Below are 17,666 nucleotides of genomic sequence, written 5' to 3'. Positions count from 1 at the left end.
AGAACAATAACTTAATGGTAAGGAATAGGAGAATGGTAGAATTTAATCATTTATCATCGGCGGTTGCCAAGAGGCAAGCCGACTGGGCGCAATGAAAATCTTAAGTTGGAATGTCTGTGGTTTGGGGAGCTACGGACGACTCAAAGACTTTGGCATTTACTGAAGATCTATAATCCCCAAATAGTCTTCTTTATGGAGACAAAGCTTTGTAGAAGTCAGATGGAAAGAGTTCGGCGAAGTTGTAGTTTCATGAATGGTATTGAAGTCAATTCAAAAGGTACTAGAGGAGCATTGTGTTTGGCATGGAGAATTGATGTTAATATCACGCTTTGAAATTTCTCTAAAAGACATATTGATATGATAGTAGAAGATAATGAAGTAAGAAATAAATAAAGATATACAGGCTTTTATGGATCCTCTTATGCATAAGATAGAGATGACTCATGGGCTATTTTGAAAAGTTTATCTAATGCTGAGGGTATCCCTTGGTTCGTATGCGGAGATTTTAATGAAATAATGTATGGGTTTGAAAAAAAGTGAGGTCTGCCCAGAGATGAAAGAAGAATGGAACTCTTCTGAAGAACATTGGAGGAATGTCAATTGATTGATGTAGGGTATTCTGGTAACTGGTTCACATGAGAGAGAGGCAATTTACCTAAGACAAACATGCAAGAATGATTGGATAGAGGAGTCGTCAATACGTAATGGATTTTTATGTTTCTAGAGGTTAAAATTCAACATCTAGTGCATTCTTTTTAAGATCACTATCCTCTTCTAATTAATACGAGAAGGGAAGAAAAACGGCTGAAGAGCAACATTTTCAAATTTGAAGCTTGGTGGACACTAGAGGATTGATTCATCGATGAAGTTAAATGTATTTGGGTGATGTCATCAGGGAGCTTGTTGCAAAAGTTGGAAATTTTAAAAAAAGGTTTGAAAAAATGGGCTGGTCAAATACAAATAAATAGAAAGAAGAGAAATGAGCTTTTAACAGCAAAATTATCTGAATTAACTGAAGTTGAAAGGGATGATAAAAATTTGGTTGAGATGATTGATACGAAAATCTAAATAAATTTTGAGATTGAGAAGGATGAATGCTACCAGGAACAAAGGGCTCGACTGAACTGGTTGAAATTTGGTGATAAAAACACAACATTTTTTCATAGTCAAGCAACGCAGCGTCGGAGGAAAAATCTTATTCATAGGCTACAAAATGAAGATGGAAAGGAAATGGAGGCCTTATAGGAAATGGAGGGTATCATACGATCTTATTTTCAAAAATTATTTTCAACAGGGGAAAGGGGAAACTACGAACACTTGCTGTCAAGAATAGACCACTGTGTCTATGAGGAGGATAATCAAAAACTTACAACGCCCTACACAAAAGAAGAAATTCGGGAGGCAGTATTTGAAATGGGGTCCATGAAGGCACCAGGGGAAGACAAATTCCTAGCCTTATTTTATCAAAAATGCTCGCATATTATTGGAGAAGAAGTCACCTCTTTTTGTCTACAACTTCTAAATTGAGACATGGAGGTTAGTTCGATAAATTCCACTCATATTGTGCTTATTCTAAAAACTATCAACCCTTCTAATATGAATCATTTTCAACTGATTAGTTTATGCAATGTTATTTATAAAGTCACGGCAAAGGCTATAGCAAATCGATTTCGAGGAGTTATTGAAAAATGCATTGATGGTGCGTAGAGTGCCTTTGTGCTAGGACGATTAATATCAGATAATGTGTTGTTAGCCTATGAAATATTGCATAAGCTAAAACAGAAGAGATTGGGGAAAAAAGGGTTTATGGCAGTAAAACTAGACATGAGTAAAACTTATGATAGAGTTGAATAAAATTTTATCAAGGAGTTAATGGTACGAATGGGGTTTGCTCCAAAATGGATAAATGCTCTCATGAAATGTGTAACCACTGTTTCTTATTCATTAGTTATTATTGTAACACCCCTTATCGAAAACATACACAGTGATTCATGCAAAACTGAGCTATAAATTTTTTTCTTCAGATCAATTTCATTCATACATACACAATTCGTCCCTAATATGGGCCTATGAGGCTCAAAACAACCATCGAATAAGGATCGGGACTAAATCGAGAACTTTTAGAAAAGTTTGGGAACTTTTCCCTAATACAGAACCACACGCTCGTGTGGGACAAGGGACACGTCCGTGTCCTCCAGCCATGTAACTCTCTGACTATGACGTCAGCACCAATTTAGGGTCACACGACCGTATTACACGCCCGTGTGACCAGACCGTGTGGTCAATTAAAATTAAATGAATTTTTCATAAAGAGGTGCAGACTTCACACGGCCAAAGCATGCCCATGTAGGTAAGCCATGTCTCTCACACGACCAAGACGCACACCCATGTCTTAGCCCGTGTGTTTACTACTGAGCATACTGACTTGTAAAATTAGGGTGCGGAGGACACACAGCTATTCAACACGCCCGTGGGACAGACTGTGTGTCACACACGGCATAGACACATGCCCGTGTGTCTACCTGTGTGGACAATTTGAAGGTTATTTTCCAAGCCAATTGCCACCCTTAATTACTCATGCACTTAAACATATTTCATAGCATGCAACATGACATACTTAGACACTCAATATTCAACACCATAGCACTTTCGCATCTTTATAATATCATCCTATTGCACATTCCCTTAATCACACCATTTGGAAGCATTCTATACAAACTTCATGCATATCAACTTAATTATCAAAATTTCCAGTTGCATATTTATAACTATTGTCATCTTAGGTTATTAAACCATTCCTTATCTCCTAGTATTTAATCTATACATCTTCATACATTCACCAAGCAATCATATTCCACATCATCAAGACAATATCTCAAGAATCAATCATGATCCATATCACATGGCTATTAAAAAATGAATAATCAATATCATAGGCCTTCAAAATTTGGCCAAAATAGCATGACACATATCACAAAATAACCAAGTCCCCCGTACATGCCATACTCAAAATAACAAATTCACTATACCCAACATTCTTTTGATAGTATGATCGAATGCTTCAACAACTTTCGATCCCCGAGCTAGCTTGGCGAAACTACAGAGGATGGAAAAGTGAGGGGAGTAAGCATTTAAGCTTAATAAGTCCACATGCAAATAATATGCAATATTAGTAACCATAATCATACAAGACATAATAACATAACCACCAAGATTGTTCATCATTCAAGCTGTAACACCCCTAACCTGTATCCGTCGTCGGAACAGGATTTCGAGGCATTACTAGGATTTACATATCATTTAACAAAATCTTTCAATAAAAACACTTACCGATTCAATACATCATATAAATAAACATATTATGATTCAATCAATAGCTTGACACTTGTCTAAGCATCAAACAACAACATTGTTAGTATACTTGTACATATTTTATATAATTTCAACATTGATATACCTATTTTCTCGACATATCACACTTGAGTTTAACAATAGTCTCAACTTACATAATTTCCTTGTATCAACATATCAAAGAAAATCATTTATGTACATGTCACGGAACATATTATTCTCTTACCATTTCTTGATAAGCATATATCATTCATTTCGTTATATCAATATTTCATGCACCGTCATTTCTATATATCTTATGTATATTTATTTGGTAATAGTTCATATTAAACTTAATATAAATTAAATTCCATGTACCTATACTTATTTCATTTATCTATCTTCTTAATTATTTCATACAACTATTTTGTACATATATTTCCATATGACCAATTCTTGTAAACATTTCATACAACCATTTTCTATAACCAATTCATATAACTATTCGTCATCTGGTACATATTACCTGAATAGTAGTTGTTCAACAGACGTCTTGGCGTCTCTCATCCATGACCTTATTTATCTTCGACATGATGCCATAGTGTCTTTCAACTATGGTCTTACTCATTTTCTGTCATGTTGCCATGGTATCTTTCAACCATTGTCTTATTCATTTCCCATCATATTGCCATGGTATCTTTCAACCATGGTCTTATTCATTTCATATCACATTGTCATGATATCTTTCAACTGTGGTCTTATTCATTTCCTGTCATGTTGCCATGGTATCTTTCAACCATAGTCTTATTCATTTCATGTCACGCTGTCATGGTATCTTTCAACCATGGTCTTATTCATTTCCCGTCATGTTGCCATGGTATCTTTTAACCATGGTCTTATTCATTTCATGTCACGTTGCCATGGTATCTTTCAACCATGGTCTTACACATTTCATATCATATTGCCATGGTATCTTTCAACCATGGTCTTACACATTTTATTTCAGAAAGCACACTTCCGCGAACCTCATTCTTACAGCGGGATTACCAGTCTAGGCTAAATCCCCTGTAATATAAACTCATAGAGTATTGTCGAGATTACTAGTCCAGGCTAAATCCCCTACAACGACAATTACTCTAATGAGCTTGGATCTTAATTATCAGTCCAGGCTAAATTCACACCCTAATTCGGGTTACCCGTCCGGGCTAAATCCATTTTACACGTATTCTTCGGGAGGGCTATATCAGGATAGGATCATCTGTCTGGGCTAGATCCTTTTTACCGTCAATTCTTTTTCAGAGATCCATCGGATTTTCCTTTCATTCAACCGTGATTTCTTCCCCTTTTTTATCAAATATATCAATGTTTCATCAGTTTTCATACAAGGGATATTTAAATCATATTCACATCAATAACATACATGTTGAGTATTTAAGAATATAATTCAAGTTACACGAACTTACATGGCGAAATTGTAGAAATATCAAAATTCAGGGGCATTTTGGTAAATTTTTCATTTTTCCCGATTTTCACCCAATCTTGATCCAAATTAATAATTTCATTCAATTTATTAATTTAATCAATAAAACAATTCATTTCCTTTATTTTGGTCATTTTTAAAATTTTTACAAAATTGCCCCTACAGTTCTTCTTTTATTCAATTTAGTCACTGAGTCTAAAACATACAAATTATCCATTTTAAATGTAAACCCTTGCTAGCTGAAAATTCATATATTTATTTTTATATTTATTTTCCTCCTCCTCCTCTCTATTCCACATCCTTAATGTATATATCATTCTTATAAGTAACATTATCTATGTTTTCACTACTTACTTATGCATTTATTCAAAGCTGTCCATCCATGTCATAGTCACTAAATTATTTTTATATTGATCTACAAAACTCAAAATTTGGATCCGATAATTTTTCCTAAAACTAGACTCACATATCTTCTTACCATAAAATTTTTAAAATTTTTTATTCAGCCAATAAGTACAGTTTACTCTTTAAAATCACTCATGTTCTGCTGTCTGACAGTTCCGACCCTTATTCACTAAAAATTAATTATCTTCTTGTACAAGATTTAAATGATATTCTAGTTTATTTCTATTGAAAATAAAATCGTTCAGAATTCTAAACATATAAATTTAAGCCCCTAATTATTTTTATCTAATTTTTTTATGATTTTTCAAATTCAGAAAAGGAGAACCCAAAATCATTCTGACCTTTTATAACTAAATTTGTTATATCTTACAATTTACAATTTCATTGCTTACACCGTTTATTCTATGAAAAACAAGACTCAATAAATTTAATTTCACATTTTATTCAACTTTTAATTCTATTTCTACTATTTTTGGTGATTTTTTAAAGTTAGACCACTGCTGTTGTCCAAAACTATTTTAGTGCAAGATATTAATTACCATGTTATAACACCCTTATTTTTTTTCTCTACACTATTTCTCATCACTTTCTCTTCACTAACATATCAAGAACATAGGACCATATGTAAGGAAACTCTACATTAACATCAATCCCATGCTTTTTCAATAATATCAAACTTAAAAATATATTGAAATCATGATGTTCTTACCTTGTTCTATTGATTTCAATCTTCATCTAGATTTTCTCTCTCCTTCAGCTTCCATTTCTTGAATCCAACTTGATATTCTAACTTCCCGTTGTCTTCTTAACATTTTTCTCTCTTGGTAGTTATGAAAATTCTTTTGATTTTTGAGTAAAAATGATAAATTTTTGATAGAAAGACCAAATTGTAAACAAATAAAAACTTCTTTTATTCTTCTTCTTCTCACGTTAATTTTGCATGGGAAAGATGGATGAGAATTCCTCATCTTTCTTTCTTTATATACTAATAAAATAATAAAATATGTTATTAATATATTAATAAAATAATATTTATTTAATTAAATAATTATAAAATATCAAAATATCTCTAGCATCATTATTGCTTTCTAAAATTCTCTCTCTTTCCAATTGATCATTTTGCCCTTTATGATCTTTTAAAATTCCATCCTTAAATCATCATTTAAATTTAATAAAATTACAATTTAACCCCCATAATTCTTCACCTATTTAATTTGGTCTTAATTCATCCATTTTCCTTAGTTTCTAAATCATTCCACCCTTAAAATATTTACACTATTAGTCCTTTAACTTTTCATATTTACACTTTAACCTCTCAAATTTTGAATATTTTCTCTTGTACAACAAAACTTTTCTCACTTTTACAATTTAGTACTTTCTTGAATAAATATATCATAATATACTTCTCAATATTGACATAACTCAAAATTTCTCTAACTTTATTTTCTTATTTTACTATATCAAGAATAATATCTTACTGTAAAAAAATATTTCGAGATATTACACAAGCATTCTAGCTCATTTATCAAGTATTCATATATATATATAAATGTACTTTCTCGTCACATATCATCCTTTAACAAGGCATCAATCATGAGTATAACGTACGCACTTGTACATACCCGTAGCATATCAAATAACTTTACCTTCATTACCATGCCCATCTTGGGAATTTCATTGCATCATCCATTATAATACCCGTTGAACACTCAGAATACTATAAGTACCACATAAACGTACGTAACTGAAACTACCTCATATCATGCAACGCTTGCAATGGAGCTACTCACGGGCTTGCTCGTATAAGCTATCAATCAAAGTTTAACTGCACAGGTTGCTCACAAAAACTGTCAGGTATCTTACCACTCAAGGATTACCTAGCCACCTATAGGACACACAAGACCATTGCCCGGAAGTCAATCACATATATCGCATCCATTATGAACTCGGACCACTCAACGAGTTCAAATGCCACATATAACACGAATCCAGACCATTCAACGAGTTCGAACTTCTTAATTCCTAGTAACAATTCACTTGTATCCTAAACTATTCTTGATGTTCAAATGGGGTTTTTCTCACTTGCACATTGCACATCTATTGCACTTACTCGTGACGTTGTGGATAGCGACCATAATATAATTCATGCTTACAATAGTACCATTAGACATAGCATACATAATAAACAATAAAATAATTATCACATACTGTTAACACAACATAACATACCACATTGTCGCATTATTTACACATGTACTTACCTCGGTACAAAAATAATGATAATCGAACCTAATCATCGTATACTTTATTAATGTGTATAATTATCACCTCTATTGCACATTATCCTTCCCTCGATCAAGACCCGATTCACACTTTTCTTAATATATAATGCCAAATTTAACTTGTTTATTAATCACATTACTCAAATCGATCCATAATTCATACTTTAATAAAATTATCTTTTTATCCTTATCTTTCCACTTATTTACGATTTAATCCCTAAGATCGTAAAATGAAATACAAGTATTTTATTGGTTACCCAAGCCTAGCCAAACCTTTACTAAGCTAATATCAGCCCATATTTTCCTTTATTACACATTATTACAACCCACTTTTACACTTTACAAACAAGTCCCCTTTTTACACTAAAAATCACTTAGTAAAAGATGTTTATCATGCATCAAACATTCATATTCCTCCATTAATCAACAAAATACATGCATGTCACACATGGGTCAAATTTCATACTTAAACCCTAACTCAAATATAGCTAGAAATAGATAGATCATATTTCAAACATTTCAAAAATACAAAGAATATTAGAAACAGGACAAGCATTGACTTACAATCAAGCTTGAAATGTTGAACAAAGCCCTAACTATGGTGTCTTGCAATTTTCGACAATGAGAGAAAAAGATGGACACCAATTTTGACTTATTTTCCCTTTTTATTCTTTTATTTACCAAATAACCAAAATACCCTGATTCTTTTCTTTCAAAATTTTCTTATACACGTCAATTTTTGTCCAAACTTTTAAAAATTAATCAAATTGCTAATTAGGACAGTCTAATTCATAATTTAAAACAATTTCATGCTAAAATCTTCTAGAATTCAAGTTTTTCATCTTATTCGATTTGGTCCTTAAAATTCAATTAGACATTTTATGCATAGAATTTCATTTTAAAACTTTCCCATAAGCATGCATTCATATCATAGACCTCATAAGAATCATAAAATATGTATTTCTGTTTCAAATTTATGGTCTCAAAAGTTTTAACTAGGCAATTAATGGTAATGTTGTAGTAAAGTTTCATTCGACCTGAGGACTTTGACAAGGTGACCCCTTAAGCCCATTTTTATTTCTATTATATGTAGAGGGTTTATCGAGCCTGATGAGATTAGCAACAAAGGCAGGGCTCTTAAAAGGAATTAATGTTAGCAGAAGTGACCCACAGATATCGCACCTACTATTTGCAGATGACTGCATTTTATTTGGGTAGGCAACAAATAGGTGAGCAAATTTACTCAAAGATATCCTATGCGAATATAGATCTTGTTTGGGTCAGTATGTAAATTTTGATAAATTAACTGTATTCTTTAGTAAAAACACATCAGAGAAATATACAAGGTTGGTTGTCAACATACTGGAGGCACGCAGTTCTAGTGATCTAGAACAGTACCTAGGTTTGCCGAATATGGTTGGTAGAAGAAAAAATGAATCTTTTAAAAATTTGAAGGACCGATTAGGTACCTATCTCAGGGCAGGAAATAAGTATTTATAAAAGCCATTCTTCAATCCGTACCAACTTACATGATGGCTTGCTTCTTATTACCTAAATCACTATGTGATGACCTTGAAAGTATTATTGCAAAGTTTTGGTGGCAAAAGGGACATGTAAAAAAGGGAATTCATTGGTGTGCTTGGAGGAACCTTTGTTTCATAAAAGAAAATGGTGGTTTAGGGTTTCAAAAATTTAGTCAATTCAATATTGCGTTATTAGCCAAACAAGGCTGATGTCTTATTAATTATCCAAATTCTTTATTGGCCAGGGTATTAAAAGTAAAGTATTATCCGCATTTGAATTATTCTAAATACACAGTTAGGAAATCTACCTTCATTTACCTGGAAGAGTGTTTGGGCAGCAAAAGGTCTTCTTCAAAATGAAATCTCTATTTGGGATGATCGATGGATCCCAGGGATCGATACAAATGAATGGCACAACAGAACAGACAATGAAGATCTAAAGTTAGTGTCAGATCCCATTGATTTCACAAATAAGAAATGGAAGACAAATTTGATTAACAATACCTTTCAAGTGGAAATTGCTCAGAAAATCTTGCAGATCCCTCTTGCGGAAACAGATCATGAAGACATTCAAGTTTGGAAAGGAGAACTGTCCGGTGAATACTCAGTACGAAGCGCCTATAAACTATTACAAGATGCTAACCCTGATCCTAATAGTTGTTTAATACAGGCCGAAATCAAAGAATTCTACAGGAAACTATAGTATCTACAACTACCATAAAAAATTACAATCACAATTTGGCAAATTTCCTGGAACTATATTCCTAATCTAGTAAACATTAGACATAGAAGAGTTATTACAAATGCCAAGAAGAGTTATTACAAGCACCAAATATCCCCGTTGCTACTCCTGGGAAGAAGATTGTCACCATGTCTTTTGGCAATGCCCTATGACAATAAAAGTATGGCAGAATTTAAGTCTATTGGGTCACAAACAACATGAATCAAAATTTTTGGAAGTGGCTAACCTGGGTTTTCAAGAGAGGTACCGATAAACAGTGTCGATTTTTTTGCTATGCCTTATGGTCAATCTAGAATTCAAGGAACCAATTTGTACATGAGAGGAAAAATACAACAAGAAGAGACCTAACTCAGAGAATACAAAAGTATTTGGCAGAACAAGAAGGAGTGAGAGCAAAGAAGATCACCTTAAATATGGATAAAAACCAAAAACATAGAGAGGACACACCGAGGATAATGATTCAGTTTAATGCAATGTTTGAGAAAAGAAATTCCAAATCGGCATTGGGTTTGGTGGTTTGGAGTCTGATGGGTGAATTTCTAGCACCAAAGACGACCTTTCACAACAACGTCTCATCTCCGTCTGCAGTAGAAGCATATGCAGGTTTACAAGCGATTAAGTTAGAAATCTCAATGGGTATACACTTAGTAATAATAATGGGGGATTCGCGAACAATATTCAAGAAATGCCAAACATCATCAAGAGACAAACCAGTTATTGGGGCGATTATTAGGGATATTCAGAGTAAGAAATCTTGCTTCGAAGAAATTGATTTCCAGTATATTCACATATCAGAAAACATTCGAGCCCATAAAATTGCAAAAGAAGCTTTAGTAAGAGGAGAGAACTCATACCTGGTGAGAGAAGCGCCGAATCACAATGTAACTGCTCCGGAAGGGCAATGGTCAAGGAGCCCAGATTAAGGTGTCTTTGAGAGGAAATAAGGCAACAACAGATAGCAAGTAAAGAAAATTCTTTGGAAAATGCTATCATCAGAATAGACGGGACATTTGAAATGAAAAGTCGATAAAGTTTATGGAGTCTAGCCTGTTTGAATTTGACTAAGGTAGACAATAGGTTTCCTTTTTTCGAGATTCATTTATTGCTTTACTTTGTTATTAAGTTTTGTTTTTTTATTAAGTTTACTTTAGAGGTATTCACTAAAAAAAAATATAGTGAATGCCAGTTTTGATAGTTTGTTTGTTTTAGTAGGCTTGAGCCCATTGTTTTTGGGCTTCAGTTATTCTTCTTTTTTATTAATAAATACCCAGTCAATTTTAATAAAAAATATTATAATCTTATTGTCGCATTGATTTTGAAGTTTCTGCACTTATCATTAAATAATAGGATGAACCTTAGAATTTTGAACTGTAAATACTTTTTATTACTAGATCAACTTATATTTTTATAACAACGTTAGAAATAAGTGTTTTGTTTTTCCTTTTAGTAACATTTTATTAATCATTTTCTTCTAGCAGTAGATGGTACAAATCATAAACTAATCATATATGTAATATAATATGACATTAAAATTGTGTCACATGGCGTAATTATATATATTAATTTAATTTAAATAAAATTACTCATTTAATTTAACTTAAATAAAAAATATTTAATTATATATTATATAATTAAATTTTAAATTAATTTTAAGTTAAAAATAAATACAATAAATAATTTCTTTATTTTTTCCCTAGGATCTTATTTGAATTATTTATTTTTTATTAGCCAAATTCAATTTCTTTAATGAGTTAAACAAATAGATATATAGTATATAGTACGTAAAAAGAAGCAAATAGATATGAGAATTACTTGAAAACATTGACAATTTTATGTTTAAATTATATAGATACTTGATTTATCATTTTTTTATATAAAAAAGTTACCATACATGATGGGTACCGGGTTTTGATGTTGCAGTTTCATTTTCCCAAGTACGATCCGGGTGAGCGGGTCATACCATACTTACAGTTGGTGGGATTTAGGGACGTTGCATTAATTCGGAGGTTTGACATGATGGCGAACCTAATATCCGCCTTGGTTGAGCGGTGGTGGCCAGGGACCCACTCCTTTATTATGTCGTGTGGTGAGTGCATGATCACATTGGGGGATGTCGCTATGCAACTTGGGTTATGAGTTGAAGGTGAATTGGTTATGGGCCGAAGCAAAGTGTTGGAACCTTCAGTAGTATGCCACAAATTGCTTGGATAGTCCCTTGGTGACGGGAATGGAACTTCATGTGCTTGAAATTAGCATGGTTAAAAAGTAAATTTCAAGAAGTTATTGAGCACCGCCACTGAGCAGAAGGTGATTTACGCCACTCGAGCCTATATTATACAGCTGATCAATGGGGTACTTATGCCGGACAACACGTCTAATAGGGTCCACTTAAAGTACTTGCCTTTATTGGAGGATTTTCATTGTGCAAGTACTTATAGTTAGAGATCAGCAATGTTGGCCATATTGTACCGTGAACTTTGTCGAGTAAAAAAATAGGGGGTAAGTAACGTGGCTGGTTGTATGGGGCTGCTGCAGTCCTGAGCTCTGTACAGGATGTCGTTTTTAGCAGATGTTAGGCACCAACCAAATACTTGGGCACTTGTAAATAGGTAAAGACAAAATTATACTTAACATTTAATGACTCAAAAGTGTGGATAATATTTTCCCATGTTTAAGTGCTAACATGTTTGTTTCGGTTTCAGATGGGCCACATCTTCAGGAATTGACGTGAGCAATACATTAATCATTTTCCGCCAAATGATAGAAGCGTCCGCCGGAGAGATTAATATACATTGATTTAACTTATCCACTTGCAGTATGTGACTTGACCCATTATGTTATTTTGTGCAGTTCTTGTGGATGTCATATTTCGTGTCGAACGTTGCAACCTTTATTGTATAGTGGGTTCATGACAAAGCCCATGTGTGGTGCATTACCATGTTGGCGCTCAACTTCTGAACTATTGAGTGGTACAACACCGATTGGGTTATGCGATAGTTTGGGTGCAGATAATTTATGTTAGTCGATCCAAAATAATTTGCTAATGTCTATAGTAAGACCATGAGGGGAAAAGACGGAGCAGATTGGAGAGTGGAACATCAACGTTATATAGCACTATGGAATGCCCGATATGAAAAACGGCCTGAGATGCACTCTTATATGTTTGACTTTAGTCCCTCGATTGAATACATACAGTGGTACATTGCCTGATAGTGCATTTATTTATATAATGAGCAACTAATGATAGTACCGGATCACGACTACAAATGTGAAAGTCAATATATAGTGGAGCCTAACCCAGTTGGCCAACATATGGCAGAGCCCAACCCGGAGAACCAACCTTGTAACACACATATTTCACCAGACCAATGGGTTGACACCTTTTGTGAGGGGTCCTAGAGTAATGCGTGTCATCCGGTGATGGGCGGTTCCAGTTTGACTTACATGCAACTGTAACCACCGATAATATTTGATATGTTTGGTGATACCATGTTCTCCACCCTGCCTCAAGCCATGTTTGACCCAACGCCCAATCCTCCTGATATGTACAGTACACTACAACGTTCACCCCATCAATAGAAGCTCGTAAATCGCTATACCTTGAATGTCAATACCACTCCTGGTTCATTCCAATTTTGATACATATAAATTTCAAGTGTTATGTCATATTTGTTGTACTGGTTTATAATTCCAAAACTTATGTATTATTATTTTTATATAACTTATAATATCTTTTAAAAGTATTAAAAGTTGTATAAGTTAATTTTAAATAAAAACTTAACACTGAACAATACAAACTTTATTTCCATATCACCATAAAATGCAAACATCGGGTACAACATTTAATTTCCTCCAGATTGTGAAGATTGGCCAGTATAGATGTTTCCATGGGGACACTTATTCCGATTGTGGCTGACTGATTTACATATGGTGCAACACTTTGGAACGAGCTCTTCTCTGATATCCATGTCATTCTGAATCGTCATCATTTTCAGTCAGCCTTTGACTTTCCTACATAGTGACCTATTTGGAAACATCTCGAATGCAAGCAGATGTATTTTCCATATTGATACATCCCTCAATACGGGGAACTCATTACCCCAAATATGCAATGTATGTTTAAATGTGTACACATCATTGATATATTGTTCAATATTCAAGTTGAAGGTTGTACACGCTGCAACCACATGTGCATACGGGTATTGTAGTGGTTGGAACCTCCCGCACTTTCACCGTCTATTTCAAATATCAACTCCGTAGGACCGTGGTGAGATCCCTGATCGATGACCAATGTACTTTGTAACTCAGAAAGTTTCCAAGTTCTGGGAATATAGTTCTACATTCATTGCCCTTGCCCTCTGAGCACTATCTTTCATGGCATTCCTTACACCTTCGACGTGTACGTGTCTTACCTCAAATTGTTTTGCTTGTCTCAACCTTATTTTTGACATCAAGGTTGTTAGCTTGTAAAACGTGGCTGAGAAAATCGATGAAATCGGTAAGTGATGCGTATGCCTTAAGATGGAACTAACGGCCTCAACAAAAATAGTCGTCATATGACCATATTAGTACCCTTTATCAAAATATTGAGCCCACTGGCACAGCTCTATGCTACCCAACCACTATTTGATAGAAGGATCAGACCCCACCATATCAGTCTCTAACCTCGTCAACTTATGTCTGAATCGATGTGGTTACAGCTCATACTCTACGTATGTATTTTGATAAAACATGTTACAATCCCTTTTAGTAAATGGACTCGAAATATCTATAGTAATTTAAATATGATATTTTTACCCATGTTCAAGATTTGTTTTCTTTATTATTTGTTCTTGTACTCATTGCGAAAATTGATAGTGATGTGTCGAATGTAGTAGACGGACCTCTACGAAGCATTGGATTGCAGAATCACAGCATCAAAGCCTTCGATCTCTCAGAGACAACACAAATGGTGTTTTCCTTGACAACATGCCTCCACAAGTTCCTAATGAAAAATTCCCACGATTCGGAGTTTGTCGACTCCACAATGACGAAAGCGATCGGTAGTATATTTTGATTACTGTCTTGTACAACTGCAATCAAAAGTATCTGAGTGTATTTTCCATAAAGTCACATTCCATCAACTTGCACGAGTGGTTTGAAGTGGGAGAATGCCCTAAAACATGGATCAAAAGTCCAGAACGATCGACAAAAAACTCTTTTCCCGGGTTTCAATTGTCTATTTGGGCCTCTGTATGGCAATGTTTTGAAGTCTACGACAGTTCCTAGGACGTACTCAACCATCATTGAAATCCACCCTTGAAATTCATTGTATGATTCATCCTAGTCTCCGTACAATTGCTGCATGAAAACTTGTTTCGCCCACCATGCTTTCTTGTCCGATACGTTGTATTGGAACCGGGCTTCTATGTCCGCAATCAATGTTGACACAAGAATGGTTGGGATATCTTTCACTAGTGGCATAGTGCGGTTACAGATACTTTTGGCATCCAATTTCTGGTTGTCTTGAGTCATATGTGTGATAGTGCTTGTATGATACCCTTTTAATTTTTGTATTTGCCACTGTTGATTCCTCTGTACAAAAGCAGCTCAAACCTGCCAGCCACACCTATCGTCGACTTTCCAACATTCACCAACATATAATGTTGGTGTAGACTTGGTGACCTTGTAATTAATCGACACCTTCATGTTATACTGTTTGATGGAAAACACAATGTCCTTGTTTTCAAACCATTGCCCAATGAACAACTCTTCCAACTGCAAATTTGACGCCAATTTGTGAGCATGAACTTTATCAGTGTACTCAAGGAACTCAAATGCATGCGCTGTATCTGGATCTATGGTTAACATGTCGCCTCTAGGGTTATTCCATAAAATAATGCCACGACTTAGGTTACTGGAAAAAAGGGTGTGAGCATCTGCAACCTCTTCCAGGCCTTCATTGTCGATATCATCCGAAACCTCATCAATATCGAGGTCACTAAAATCTTCAACATCTTAGTTATAATATTCACCATTATTGGTCCCCTCTCTGACGTCTGCGTCAGTGCTTATCACCTTTGGATATATATACAAAATCCCACCATAATTTGGATTTTCGGGCATCTGCGATATCCCTTCGTAGCTTAATTGATCTGTCTATCCGACATTAAGATCAAATTTAAACCCGCGATGTTGACTTATTGGACTAACATTCTCAATGGGCTCTAAGTCCGCTAACTCAGCAAATAACTCAACTAGTTAGGGTTCTCGCTTCTAGTCGACCACCATATTTCCATCATAATGCCCAGGTCATCATCATCTAACTGTTGCATCTCACAAAATATCAACGGATCTGTAGAGATTGGAAACTTGTAAAATAATCTGGATATTGCCCTTCCATAACAGATAGCTTTTTTCGCACTGATCTTTCGTTTCATTTTTTCCAGTTTCGCAATTTTATTGAATCGCAACCCTACTCTTTGCTAACCTTGAAATACACAATCAACATCATATTCTACAATTTCACCATAAAAAAGAACGTACACCAAAAACACCAAGTAATTCATCTTCACCAGAATTTTTAAGCTCTCCTACTAAACACAACAATTTCTCTCTTTTCTTCTCTTCCAGTTCAACTGTTACAAAAAAGCCTCAACAATATCTATATATGTAGGACAACCAAGATGGTGGAGCCATACCAAAATAAAATATCATTTAAAAAAATTTTAAATTAAAAAAACACATTTAAAAAAAAACCATATAGTATATTGGTGGAACCATTCTATATGACTCCACCAAATAAAATATTATTTTTTAAAAAGTTTTAAATGTAATGACCCGAACTTTACGGTTATAGGAAAAGTGTATTTTCGGGTCTTCATTTCTGAAAAATGGATTAGTAAATATTTATTAAAAATATTTACGAAGTTAAGTGAGTGGTTAATTAAAGTTTAATAAAGTGAATTTAGCTTAATTAAGGATAAATGAATAAAAGGATTAAATTGAATGAAGTGTAAACGTTTAATTATAGAATAAAGAAAATTGAGGGGATTAAATAAGTAAATAAGCCAAAGTGAGTGCCAAGTGTGTGATAAAAATAAAATACATGTGTGATAAATAATGTACATACATTTGTAATACATGTATGTATTTACTTATTATTTAAGTAAGTATTAATGTATTTATTATTATTAAATTGATATTATATGATAAATAAATAAAAGTAAGACAAATGTATGGTAATGATTGGATACAAATGTATTAATAAAATAAATACACTTGTAATATTTGTATTTAAGTATTAATAGATATTTATTATTTATAAAAGATATTTATTAATTAAATAATTATGTTATAAGATATTTATATGATATATAAATAACCAAAACAAATGAAATAAAGGAAATAAAGAGAAAGAAACAGAATGTGGAACAAAAACAATGAAAGAAGAAAAGAAAGGAAAAAGGAGAAATAGGGATTTTAAAGCTTGAAAGTTTAATAGGTAAGTTAATTTAGCCCTTTTACTTAATTTTAATATTTTAGAAGCTTTGGAACAAGATTTTAATGAAATTAAGTTGATATTTTGAAAGTTATTAGATTTCTAGATAATGTTCATGTTGAGTAAAATGATGAAATAAGGGTTAAATTGATAGAAATTCAAGTTAGAAATGAAATAAGGATTGAATTGTAAAGTAATTCATAAGTTTTATATTGAAGGGCTAATTTGAGGAAATTTTGAAACTAGTGAAATAAGATGAAAATTTAGTAGTTAAATTTGAGTTTGGATGGAACTTGAATAGAAATAGAGTATGAATTAAGTTAGTAAAGTGAAGGAATTAGTTAGGACCTAATTGAAAATAAGGTGTAAATTGAATAGAAATTCAATTATTTGTTATAATGAGCGCTGAAAATTAATGGTATAA

At 33.5% G+C, this 17,666-nt stretch overlaps 1 long non-coding RNA gene across 1 annotated transcript; it reads right to left on the bottom strand.

Annotated features, from left to right (window-relative positions):
* Positions 1 to 6,643: 6,643 nt before the first annotated feature.
* LOC108474777 (uncharacterized) lies at positions 6,644 to 10,886 on the bottom strand. Its single transcript, XR_001869939.2, has 5 exons — positions 10,617 to 10,886; positions 10,169 to 10,344; positions 9,989 to 10,051; positions 9,525 to 9,908; positions 6,644 to 9,385 (listed from the first exon to the last, which is right to left on the bottom strand). It is a non-coding gene; the product is annotated as an uncharacterized LOC108474777 (long non-coding RNA).
* Positions 10,887 to 17,666: the final 6,780 nt, after the last annotated feature.

The sequence above is a fragment of the Gossypium arboreum genome, chromosome 3, assembly GCF_025698485.1.
Source record: "Gossypium arboreum isolate Shixiya-1 chromosome 3, ASM2569848v2, whole genome shotgun sequence".
NCBI lineage: Eukaryota > Viridiplantae > Streptophyta > Magnoliopsida > Malvales > Malvaceae > Gossypium > Gossypium arboreum.
The sequence above is the reverse complement of the archived record's forward strand: the minus strand, read 5'-3'. Positions and strand labels throughout refer to the sequence as shown.